Consider the following 12,156-nt stretch of genomic DNA (forward strand, 5'->3'; position numbering starts at 1 on the left):
GAACGGTATCCAGAGACCAACGTGTCTTAGAGATTCATGTGTATAGCAGGCTAGCTTTGAATTTGCTGTCAGGACACTGGATGCATGCTTCTGCCTCAGCCTCCCGTGTGCTGGGGAAAAGGAGGAACCAGAGAGGTGACAGTCGTGAGCAGATGATGCTCTTTCAGAGAATCAGAGTTAGGTTCTAAGTGACCACACCAGGTGAGTCACAACTACCTGTAACTCCAGCTTCAGGGCATTTGACACCCTCTTCTGTCTTTCTCAGGCACCCAATGGCACTTGTGTGTCACACACACACACACACACACACACACACACACACACACATGTATATATTTTTTAAAAATCTTTCAGAAACAAGTAGAGACTTGAGAAATGGTTCAGGCTTTAGGAACATCTCTTGCAGAGGACCTGGGATCAGTTCCCAGCACACAAAAGGAGGCTCCCAACCATCTGTAACTCCACTTTTAGGGGGATGGATCTGACGCCCTCTTCTGTCTCCCTTGAGCACTGCACTTATGTGGTGCACAGATACAGATGCAGGCGAAGCACTCCTATACACACAAAAATAAATCTAAAAAGATAAAATTATTGAAAACTTTTGAGGAGAAAAAGAAAGATAAGTTCCCTAGCAGCCAGATGAGTTGAAACAAAATATCTGGGTGTGTTTGCAGTGTGGGATTAGATACACTGTTTCTAAATTCATACTCACCATCATGGCCTCTAAAGTGATTTCAGGCCTCCTGCTGGCCAGCTCGATTGGCCAACTCATGCCCTGGAAAGTCTGTTTCCCCGCTCAAAGGAGACTTGATAGCAAGCACTTGTTGGGCAACCTCTTTCGCTAATCCGAAACAAATTATTCAACCTCTAGGAGCCATCTTTGCTTGAAGAATGGGGAGAAGATTCCTTCTGCTGCAGATGGCCTAGCAGACTCCAGGATTTCCGAACTGGCAGGCAGCTCTCATGATTTGGTCCTTCTGAGGTCACCTTAAGAAAACTGAGGCTGGCACCAGGCAGGTGTGTTGGCTCATGCCTTTAATCCCAGCACTCAGGAGGCAGAGACAAGCAGATCTCTGTGAGTTTGAGATTAACCTAGTCTACAAATCAAATCCAGGACAACCAGAGCTAGTATACAGAGAAACTCTGCCTCAAAAAACAAACGAACAAACAATGAAAGGGAGGAAAAAAGGAAAGGAAAACCAGGTCTCACAAAAGAAAAGTTAAGGGTTTAAGGAAAACGCTTTGGCCACAGGTCACTAAGTTTTGTACAAACTTTCTTCATGCTATCCCCCCTAAAGAAGGCATCCTTACGATTTTGTGACTGAAGTGAAGGAGGCTGAGACCTATAATCTGCCCAGGTCAAACATCTGTAGATAACCAGGATACCACTCAACCTAAGACTGCCTGACTCCAGCCCTCATGGTCCTAACTTTGCCTCTGTCTTCCAGTCAGGCCTGCAGGTACCACTTGGGCTTTTTCTGCACTTGCCTTGCATGCTGGGATAGGAGGAGGCACAGTGATTCCCTCGGGGAACTTAGAGCTCCTGTAGGAACCCTTCAAACTCTGACACTGATAGAAAGGACTCTGAACTGGCTCCTGTGACTAAGACATTGTCTGTTCTGTTGCCTTCTTTCAAGAGGTCTGTTTTCTCCCCTGAATTGCCTCAATTAGGACAAGATGGGGTCTTCTGACTCCCTTGGGCTTCCCACTGTGACTCACAAGTCCCACAGTCCCACAGGGGACTGACTGGGCCCAAGTTAGAGGGGTAAACTGAAACGAAAGAAAAACAAAAGTCATTTTCCCAGCATGCCCTGGGGGAGTGAGGAAGGGGCTGTTGTCACAAGGCAAGGGGGCAGAGTTCTGTAACAGCCCACACCTCCTCCACAGAAATACCTTGTCTTTCCTATTCAGTTTCCCATTGCTATTTCACCCTTAGCCTCTATTGTAGACAGGATAGGAAGGGAAAGGTGGAGCAGGGTCACCAGACCAGCAGTCGTCTGGACACCATGATGCCCACCCAGCTACTTCTCCTCAAAAGGTAATACAAAGACCCTCAGGTTAAAGAGCTCCAGCGTGACGCCCTGTCCAAGACAAACTGCTGTATCCCTAGTTCCCTGTGTAAACTTATACATGGTGAGTGCCCTCCTCTCTAAACCAGAGCTACTGAAGTATCTTCCCCATGGGACAATCAAAAAGATTCAAAGTCAGCATACCTCACCCTCATTCGAGGCGACATTCATTCATTAGTTATCATCAAATCCTTGACTTTTACTGTTTGTTTTTGGATTAAAAAAGACATTTTAAAAATAAAAATAATTTATTTTATATGTGTGAAGTCAGAAGAACACTTTCAAGATGTGGGTCCCAGGGTCCAACTTGGGGAAGTCATCGGAGGTGTCTCTACCCACTGAGCAATCTGGCCAGCACTTTTTCCGGATTTTTGAAACAGGGTCTCTTGTAGCCCCAGCTGGCCTGGAACCCCATCTGTAGGTGAGGACCTTGAACTGCTGAACCTTCTGCCCTTACCACCCAAGAGCTGGCCACTACACCTACTGTCATTTGAGTCTCATTTCTACTAGAAAGGTCCCTGTGAAGTCCAAATATAAATGAGCTGGGCTGTGGGTGTGGCTAAGTGGGAGAGCATGCGTTTAGCATTTATGAGGCCCGGTTTCCTCTCTAACAGCACAAATATCTAAACAATGGCATAGCAGCCCTCTTCAACCTAACACCTTGCAAAACTTTAGCGGGTTCTCTGTGTATCTGCTGTGTCTGTCCACTTGGGCAAACAGATGCTTCAGACCTGGGTTGCTACTACCACCCTTCAACTCCTGGCTGCCTCGCCCAAAGGGGCAAAATAGGTGAGCGGAAACCGCTTAAGCTAACTGTAATCTCAAAGGCCCATGGTGTTTGTTTGTTTGTCTGTTTTGTAAGTTTTCTCCAAAATATGTTTTCCCCACTTAACCAGTTCATCCTCCATGGGGTCTGCCTGCCCTTGGTCACCTGTCTCAAGGTAGCCCGAAACCAAGGGTTACTGCCTTCCTGTGCTCAACCCATAGCAGGGGTCTGGGTACCTGGCTTCGCTGGGGCGAGTGGGCCAAACACGGAGGGTCCCTGAGGCGCCCTTCACCTTCACGCACCCACAAAGGGAAGATGTTTGGGGTAGAGAGTGGGAGGATTTTTTTTTTCAGCTCTTCACCAGTCTGAGCCTGGCTCCTGTTACCCAACTTAGCCCTCCCCCTCGGAACGTGGGCCTTTCCGTGCCCGGACTTCCCCCTCCCAACCCAAACACACACCAGCGTCCCCAACCCCAACCTCCCATCCTCCCAGTCCCCTTGGGCACAAGTGGTATTCAGGGACGCGAGTTTTGTTTACAATCTAATTTGTTCAGATAATTGCCTCGATTTTGCTCTGTGCTTGGCCCGCGTGGATCCAGCCTGAAGCCCCTTCTCCATTGGTTCTCACAGCACTTTATAGGAAATTCCCCTTTGCAGACCGAGGCGGCAGCGCGTGCGCGCCGGGTTGGGAGAAAGACTGTTCACAAAGCCCAGAAAGAGCCTCCCCAGCCCCAGCCCCCACACAGTGGGGAGTCAGAGGGAGGCGCGGCAGGGCCCGCGCTGGACGTCGGCTTCGGACTCGGGGGGCCCCCTGACCACTCCCCGCGCCAGGCGCAGCCCGCCCGAAACCAGTGAACCGTGTGCCAGCAGGACTTGGCCGTACCTCCAGGCTCTTGGAAAAGGCCAGAGTTAATAAAGCGTCCCATCGGATGGGTCCCCAGTCCACCGAGAACCTCTACGGCCTATCGACTCTGGCAGATCTGTAGCCCCACGTCCCCATTTTTTCCTTCCCCAAAGTTTGGTCCACGTGGTCCTCTTCGGCTTGCCGCTGGCCGTCTCGCAGGGGGGGGAAAAGTGGCTGCACCTGCTTTAGGCGAATTATGGTAGCACTAGAAGTTAGTCTCCCCTCCCTCCGCCGCTCGCTGGTTCGCTCCCTCCTCCCCGTCGCTCGGCGCGCTCCCTCCTTCCCTCCACCCCTCCGGTCCCCCGCCCGGTGCGCCCCGCCCGCGCGCCGATCGCTCGCAGCCACTCGCAGCCGGGGCTCAGTCGCAGCCCCTCGGAGTCCGGAGCCGGTCGCCCCTGCGGACCGGACAGTGCCACCGGCTGCCGGGACGGAGCCCCCCAGCACGCGATCAGGGCGCGGCGCAGGCGGCCGCGGCGCGGCGGGGAGGAGCCCGGGCCGGAACCAGGGCTGGGCCGGGGGCGGGGACGCCGGGGTCCCGGAGCCCCGGAGCCGGAGCGAGCTCAGGAGCGTCGCCGGAGCCCGGGGAAGGGCGATCGGAAGCCGGAGAGAGCTAAGCCATCCTACAAAGTGCGATGCCCCCAAGGGGCTGAGGCGCGCGGCGATCGGCGCTAGAAAGATCGCTTCGGAGCGGCGCGGCGCGCAGGGGCAGCCCCGGCGAGTGGCGGCGGGCCCGGGCTGCGACCCGAGCGAGCCCCATGCCCCGTGCTGGCTGACGGGCCGGAGCCCGCACTGAGCGGCCGGGCCGGACAGGTAGGTGGCCGATTCAGGGACCCCAGGGACCCGGATGGGGGCTGGGCCAGCGACTCGTCCAACTCCCCAGCTCGCTCACTCTCTCGCCTGTTCCCTGGCTCACTTTGTGTTTGCAAACTGCCCGCCCGAGGCGCGTCGGGCGCCGGGAGGAGCCGGGCCCGGGGCCGGAGCACTTTGTTCCAGCTGGGCCGGCCGCGGCGCACTGACCCTGGTGAGTTGCGAGACCCTGCCCCCGGCCCGGGCCCCTAGCGGATCGGAGCTGTCTGGGGAACAGGTGGGGGCTGCGGAGCCGGGCTGGGGGGCAGCGGGAAGCCGGCCGGGAGTGGGGGACAGCTTGGAGAGGCCACTGAGGCCCGCCCTGCCCCAAGAATCTGGGCTCCGCCCCCTCCTGGCCTCGCTGCTGGGAATGGGGTGTTAGGGGGCGCGACCCCCCCTCCCGGAGTGAGACAAAGAATACTTCCCGGCCCGGACTTTCCTGAGCCGGGAAGGGAAGTGGTGAACTGGGATCCCCCCCAAGTCCAGTCTGCCCGGGACTCCCCAGGACAAACAGAAAGACGAGTGTGTGTGTTGGGGGGGTGGGAAACAATCTCAAACACCTCGTCGCCTTGGTTTGCGGAGGTCACACTTCGGAAGTGCCGAGACTAGTCAACCCCCTTTCCTCGCATCCCTTAATCAGATCTGAGATAAAGCGGAAAACTTCTTGGGGGACTTGTGAGAGACTGGTAATGGCCCCTGTGATTTTTTTTTTTTTTTTTTTTTTTTTTGTGCGCCGGAGCTGGTCTGTGGGGGACTGATCTAGTGGATACCCTCCTCATTCGGACACAGCTCCTGCGGGAATAAGGGAATAAGGTAACAGAGAGTGGGCCCAAGGCCAACAGAGATGAGGCTGCCGGAGTGACCAATCTGGACTCCATTCCCCCAGACCGAGGACTCTAGTGCCTCGCTAGACGTCTGTCTCTCCAGCACCCCTCTGGCCCGCGGCCATCCTCCGCGGCGCTCAAACCTTGCACTTTGCTTCTCCGTAAAACTTCTACTTCTTGGGCTTCACCGGAGCAGAACCCGGTGGCGCCCGGTGGTGAGGTGTCCTAAGAAACCTGGGGCCGAGGCCACCTGTGTGAAGGAACGTGTGATTTCGTGGGACGCGGATTCGAGGCTCTAACCATCACGGATTACCCCCCCCACACACACACACACACACACACTCCCCAATACTGAAGCGACCTCGTGAACGCTCTGATATTGCATCCGGCGACTCTAGGTTGGGAGGGCGGGATATTAGCGGGGATCCTTTCTCTCAGACAGTGACCCTATTTTTTGCACCCTGAGCCTCTTGCGCCAACACTGCCCCGTGGGTTTCCACGTTCCCTTGTTTCGCACCTGAGATCTCAGCTATCTGGAGATCAGCGCTTGTGGCGTGCCCCCTTGCACCGGTCTCCTTACCCGGAGGACCGCGGCGCTCTGATTCGACCTGGGTAGATTTGGGGGCCGGGAGGAACAAACCTGAGTCCGGAGCCATCCGTTTGGCGGTTCCGGAGCAATCCCAGAATTTTGGCTAATGCGGGATTTTTACCTCGAACTTAAAGCGTCGTTGCCCGAGTTGGAGAGCACCCGCCTAGACTGGCAACCGACGGCGTTGGGTCTGTAATTCAGGGTCGGGAGAGAGAACGCAGTTTCAGCGACAGTCGCTGTGGTTTGCTCGAGTGTCCCACGAATAAAGGAAAGAGTGGTCCTCGCTGTTCCACCGCTACCTGGAGAAGCTTAACCCTCCACCATCCCCTTCCCATCCCCACCCACGTGAACCTCAGTGGGTTGGCCCCTTGGCCTAGGTACCCTGCGGCACCGGCATTTTAAGTCCCTGGTTGATTTCTACAGAGAAGCCAGGAGGAGCCTCCTGAAGGGGAGCGGTCGGCCTCAGACGACCTCTGCCCGCCCCCGCGGAAAACCGCTGTGGGGAAGTCTGCAAGCTTTTCTTCTTTCTTTCTTTCTTTCTTTCTTTCTTTCTTTCTTTCTTTCCTTCCTTCTTTCTTTCTTTCTTTCTTTCTTTCTTTCTTTCATTTCCTTTCTTTTTCTTTTTCTTTCTTTTTCTCTCTCTCCTTAAACTTAAGAAACTTCTCCCTTGCTGGCTCTGAGGTGCCCTGAGAACAGAGAGTGTGAAGACTGCAGTGGACCACCAGTCTAGGCTGTTGGGCAAGGTGGCCTGGAGTATCGGGGATGTTGTGCCCCCCACTCCCCACTTGCTGCAGATCCTGTGATATCCGAATCTCAGCTTGTGGAGATCCTTAAGTGCCTCACTGGTTTCTTGTCCTTCCTGTTGTGTTGTTTTATTTGTTTTCTGGGCCTGGAGGGGAGACTTGAGACAGTGTCTCTTATGTTGCCTAGGCTGGCCTCACACCCAGTGTGCTTCTTTCCAAGTAGCCTCTGGGATGCTGGGATTACAGGTGTGCCACACACACCCCACCAAGGCGCCTACTTCATTTTATCCTAGTTCAACCTTGGCAATGAGACGGAGGAGACTGTGGCTACAGTCTCTTCTGGCGCTAAGGCTGGGCCCCTGGAAGGGGATTGGAACTGAGGAACCTCTGAACATAGGGGAGCCTGACTGGTCAGGCTAAACTTGCTGGAGAACCTGCTCTCTTTCCTTCCTAGATTGCCCACCCCTTTCCTCTACCTTTGGATAGAAACTTCCTTTCTGTCTGTCTGGCAGGCCGTTCCCTTTTGGCCAGGAATGTGTATATCCTGCTGGGCCCTGGCTCCAAACACACCTTTTCTTAGCAGGGCAGGGCCCCCAGAGGAGTGGAAGACGGTGGCTTTCTTTGATCTGGTGATCTGGACTCAGTGTTTGCTGAGTCCCTACCCTGTCTAGGCAGATCCCAGGCTGGGTACTAGGGTCCCCTTGTGCTGCCATCAGAATCCTGGAAGAGAAAAAGATATGATTGGGGGGTGGTGGCATGGAAGGGGTTTGGTTTCAGAGGACTGGAAGGACTCAGAAGGACTGAGGCAACGAAAGGGCATCTCCCCCTGAAGCCATCCTTTCTGCTCTGCATTTTAACCCTTTACTGCCCGTGGTACTTTTTGGAAGGTCTCCTTTCCGAACACAATATGCTCCAGCCTGAGCCTTTATTCTTATTCCCTAAACAACACAAAATACTTCCTTCCATTCACGGGGCTTCTCGGTTTCTCTGCCCCCCATCCGCCCTCTCAGCTGCTCTCAGCCTCCCCAGGCCCAAGGCAGCCATGGGCCCATCTTTTTTTGGTCAGGCTTCTGTGCCTCCATTGGCCAAAATAGCTTCCTCTGAGGTGGTTCCAGAGCCCTAGAACCCAAGGCACAGAACTCATGCGTCCCTAGGGCCATCCGTGTGTCAGAGTGAAAAGGGCTTTGGAACTTGGCACTAGAGATAGGGCTCTAGGGAACTTCATTGAGCTGCTGGAACCTCTATTTTCTTAGCTTATAAGTAGGTCAGCGGTGCCTGGAGTAAAAGCAGCTTTAGAGTTGAAGCAGAGGTAAAGTGTCTGGCCAGCCTAGTGCCGTCACCGATGGTCCTTGATACATTTTCTTTCTTTTTAAAATTAGTTTGCCAGCACTGCCAGGCCACTTGTTGGGCCGAATGCTGGAAACGTTGGAGTATAAAACCTTCATTTTACAGGCTGGGAAATGGAGTTAGAGAGAGGTGGCAACATCTGTGAAGTTTTCTCCTGCACCGGCACAGAGCTGGGACTAAATTGCCCGGCTCCAGAGAAACCAGAGGCTGGAGCCTCTGCTGTGGGTAAGGGAGAAGTGTGGGAATCGAGGGGCTGGCCACTCCTTTCTGCAGCCTTCTCTCTCCCTGGTGTGTCTGGGCTGTATTTCCTGCTTGCTTTTAGTAAAGGTCTGCACTCCCTACATCCACCTACCCTGGCTTGTGCCTTAGGCCTTCTTAAGTCTCTAATAGAAGCAGATTTTGGAGATAGACTTCTCCAGAAAGCTGAAAAGGAAAAAATTACTGGAAGCCTGGTGTCTTTTCTTTTCAAGAGGGAGATTCCTAGTGTTTGGGAGTAGATGCTCCTGTTCTCGTAGAAAACTGTCAGGCTGGGAGTCTCAGATTTAGGAACTACCACTGAAGGGTTGGGGATTTAGCTCAGTGGTAGAGCACTTGCCTAGGAAGCGCAAGGCCCTGGGTTCGGTCCCCAGGAACCAAAAAAAAAAAAAAAAAAAAAAAAGGAACTACCACTGAATGGTCATCTCAAAGAGGCAAGAACCTTTCTTGCTAGGAACCTGAACTTGTTGGCTGTCCTTCCCGTCCTCTGTGGAAATGAAAACACCTTTGCTTGCTCCTGGGGGAACCCTGCTTCCATGGCCTCTGACTCTGTGCTTACTCAGAGGGATTGGGGGACGCTGATGGGCTGGAAAAGGAGCACTCTACACAAAAGGTCTTCTGCATAGAACCACAGGACCGCAAGTCATTCAGTCTTCCTTGTTGGGTGGCCCTCCTTGGTTCCAGGACAGATGGACACACACACACACACACACACACACACACACACACACACACACGTATCCACTTACCTGCAGTAAATCTATGAATTACCCGCCCCCTACCCCCAGCCCTATTAGGCCTGTGTCTTCATCCCCAGAGGTCACCTCATCACCTGAGTTCCTTCTTTACCACTGCCTCAGCCTCAGGATAGCTGGGCTGCATGTGTGATGCCAGATAGCAGTGAGGGGGATTTGCTCCCACTGTGGTTGGTTCTGACGGATCTGACCCCAAGCACTACTGTGAAAATAAATGTGCAGGGAAGTCCATGGTGGGTTTCCACATAATAGTAGGCCAGTGTGCAGAGAAACTGAAGTAGGGAGTGGGGCAAAAGAAACCCAAATTTATCTGTCTGTCTGTCTGTCTATCTATCTATCTATCTATCTATCTATCTATCTATCTATCTATCATGATGTGGAGCATGGCACATCTCAGAATTCTGAGAGGCAGCAGGCAGAGAGGGAGAAGTGATGGCTGCCCGGCTTGGACAGGACTCCAGAAATACAGATAGACTTTGCAGCATGTCCGGTCTCTGAACCCATCCATCCTGTGTGCTACAGACACACTGGAAAGACCCAGAGAAGAGAGGAAATGAGAGGGGCTCTCTTGCAACTCAGAAAACCCAAAATTGAGCAAGTAGGGGAATGTGGATCATGGAGATGATTGCTAGGGACAAGAGAGGCCAGCTGGGGTTCTGACGGGGTGCATGTGTGGGGGTAGAGTTCTTGCCTTACTCCTATCCCACCCCAGCGTGAGGGGCTAAGTGGAGGGGTGGGCAGGTAAGGAAGCTTCGTTCTGCTTTTTTCAACCCTGCTCAAATGGAGCTGGTTCCTGGGATACAGTTCTAGCTGGCCTGCATTTCTGGGAGTTCGTACTTCTGGTAGACCTTAGCCTAAAGAAGTCACTCCCAAGAGAGTGACTTTCTCCTTTTCTGCAGGAATTCCCTGAGTGAGGAAAGGAAAAGGCCCTGCCATGGAGAGTTTAAGGGGAATAATGAAACATCAAGATATACCCAGGGTCCACTGAAGGGCAGCTGCTGGAAATGCTGGGGGCGAGGGGAGCCAGGGGCTAATGGCACTCAGGGGCAGTAGGCTGTGTTCAGGGTCTTATCTTTGGTCCCCTGGGACAGTCTCTCCTGCTTTACTCCAGAGACCACAGCTACCTGCCCTTCCCAATTGGAATACAATGGAGGTTCTGAATGCCTTCCGCAGACCCCACCCCATCTTCTCCCATCCCCAAGAGCATCAAGCATCCTTGCCCCTTGATGGGAGGTCACATATAACTAAGACCTACCTGGGCCTAGGGACGGAACTGTGCATTGTGGGTGCTCAGACTTTACCACATACACTTTGCTCTGGAGCGCCGCTCAGCGCCATGCTCCGAGTGCTGAAGGGTGATTTTGTGGCTCCTTCAGGTACTCCCCGGAGGGTCCCGCAAGGCATTGTTACAGAGTTTCTAACTCACAGCCTGGACTTTGGCCTGCTGTTCTCTGCCGATATCAGGTTTCCTACTGTGCAGTTGGTGATCGGACAGCCTCCTGTCTCTGGCCTAACCTTCTTAAGGATGTGCACAATGTTTGTCCCAACCGTGTATCCCTGGCCTACTGCCCTTGAAGGGACTTCCTGAAGGGGGCGCTGTGGAGTTCAGGGCAAGAAACCCTGTGACTCTTGAAAGCCTCCTTTTTGCCAGTTAGGCAGAGCCTGACTCAAAGGAGTTCTGTCCGCCTCCTCCTGCCTGATCCCCATCGACGAGATTTCCCTTCATCAGAATCTCACATCCTCCAGAAATTAATTTGATGTCTCTTGTTATCAATTAATTGAATCTCGTTGGGAGAGAGAGCTCCAAGAGGCAGGCTACAGCTTGGCCCTTATGTGTTTCTGTCCCCCCACCCCCAACACCCACCACTTAACAGGTCAGCCTAACCCTCCCTCCCCCAAACTCTTTCTTTCTGCTCTTAATTTCATATATATATATATATATATATATATATATATATATATATATATATATATATTTTTTTTTTTAAATGAAAGCGCTGCTGTGAGCCTCTCAGCCAGGTTTGACTTGAACGGCTCCCTCCGGCGGGGTCCTAGTTGGACCCACCTTTACAGACAGTCTTTCTCTCTCTTTGGTTTCTCCTTAAACAAACAAAGTCTCACCCTTCCGGGTTTGTCTCTGACCCTGATCCTGAGTGCTCCACGGGCTAGAACTTGGGAGGGGTTGGGACAGCTACATCCTAGTTAGGGAAAGAGACACTTTAAAAAAAAAACATTTTGTGTGTGTACACATGATCATGTGCCATGGCAAACATGTAGAAGTCCAAGGACAACTTTCGGGAGTCAGTTCTCTCCTACGACACGGGTTCTGGGACTCAAAACTCAGGTTGTTAGGCTTGGTGACATCCTTTACCTGCCGAGCCACCTCACTAACCCATCCTCCCGCCATCTTGTTCCAGCCCCTTTAGGAGTCATTTAGAGGTTGTTGCCCTTAGTAGGGCAAAAGGCACCGGTATGGACCCCCTCCCCCAGCTTCCTAATAGCCAGGGTAACCATTGGCAGGAACCAGATCTCAACTTCATTCAGAAACATGTGGAATGACTGGATCCATCCCTTGAATGAAAGATGGTGGAGGGAAGGCTCCATAAGATGCTCCCCGTTCTCGAACTTACAAGGAAAGACGTGCTTTTCGGGAGTTCTCAACCGGACACCCTGCACATGAGATATTTACCTTACTGTTCACAGCAGTAGCAAAATCACAGTCACGAAGTAGGAAGAAAATGATGTTACAGTTGGGATTGCCACAGCACGAGGCGCTGTATGGTGCGGGTCGCCACAACATGGGTTTGCAGCTTCGGGAAGGTCGAGAAGCTCTGCTTTCCAGGTTCATCCTGATCTGCCCCACATCCTGGAATGACCCCCAAGGTGTGGTTATTATTGTCATGACAGCTCAAGGACCCAGGTCCAGAGAGGTGCTCTGACGTAGCTGGAATCTCCCGTCCCCTGGGACGCATCTCTTGAAATGCTTCATTATTGCAGGGGGAGGGGGGTATCACCTGGTGACCCCTGGCGACTTCCGTGGATTCCCACATAATCCAACC

At 53.1% G+C, this 12,156-nt stretch overlaps 1 protein-coding gene across 6 annotated transcripts in view; it reads left to right on the plus strand.

Annotated features, from left to right (window-relative positions):
• Window positions 1-4,111: 4,111 nt before the first annotated feature.
• Window positions 4,112-12,156, plus strand: part of Foxp4 (forkhead box P4) — a 56,698-nt gene continuing 48,653 nt past the window's right edge. For 5 of the 6 annotated variants that reach the window (XM_039083810.2, XM_008766868.4, XM_039083811.2 and 2 more), the window contains exon 1: window positions 4,409-4,548. The gene's annotated coding sequence lies outside the window, so the exon portion shown is untranslated. Of the gene's footprint in view, window positions 4,549-12,156 lie in introns of all 6 variants that reach the window. The other variant, NM_001389210.1, reaches the window with a different exon arrangement.

The sequence above is a fragment of the Rattus norvegicus genome, chromosome 9, assembly GCF_036323735.1.
Source record: "Rattus norvegicus strain BN/NHsdMcwi chromosome 9, GRCr8, whole genome shotgun sequence".
NCBI lineage: Eukaryota > Metazoa > Chordata > Mammalia > Rodentia > Muridae > Rattus > Rattus norvegicus.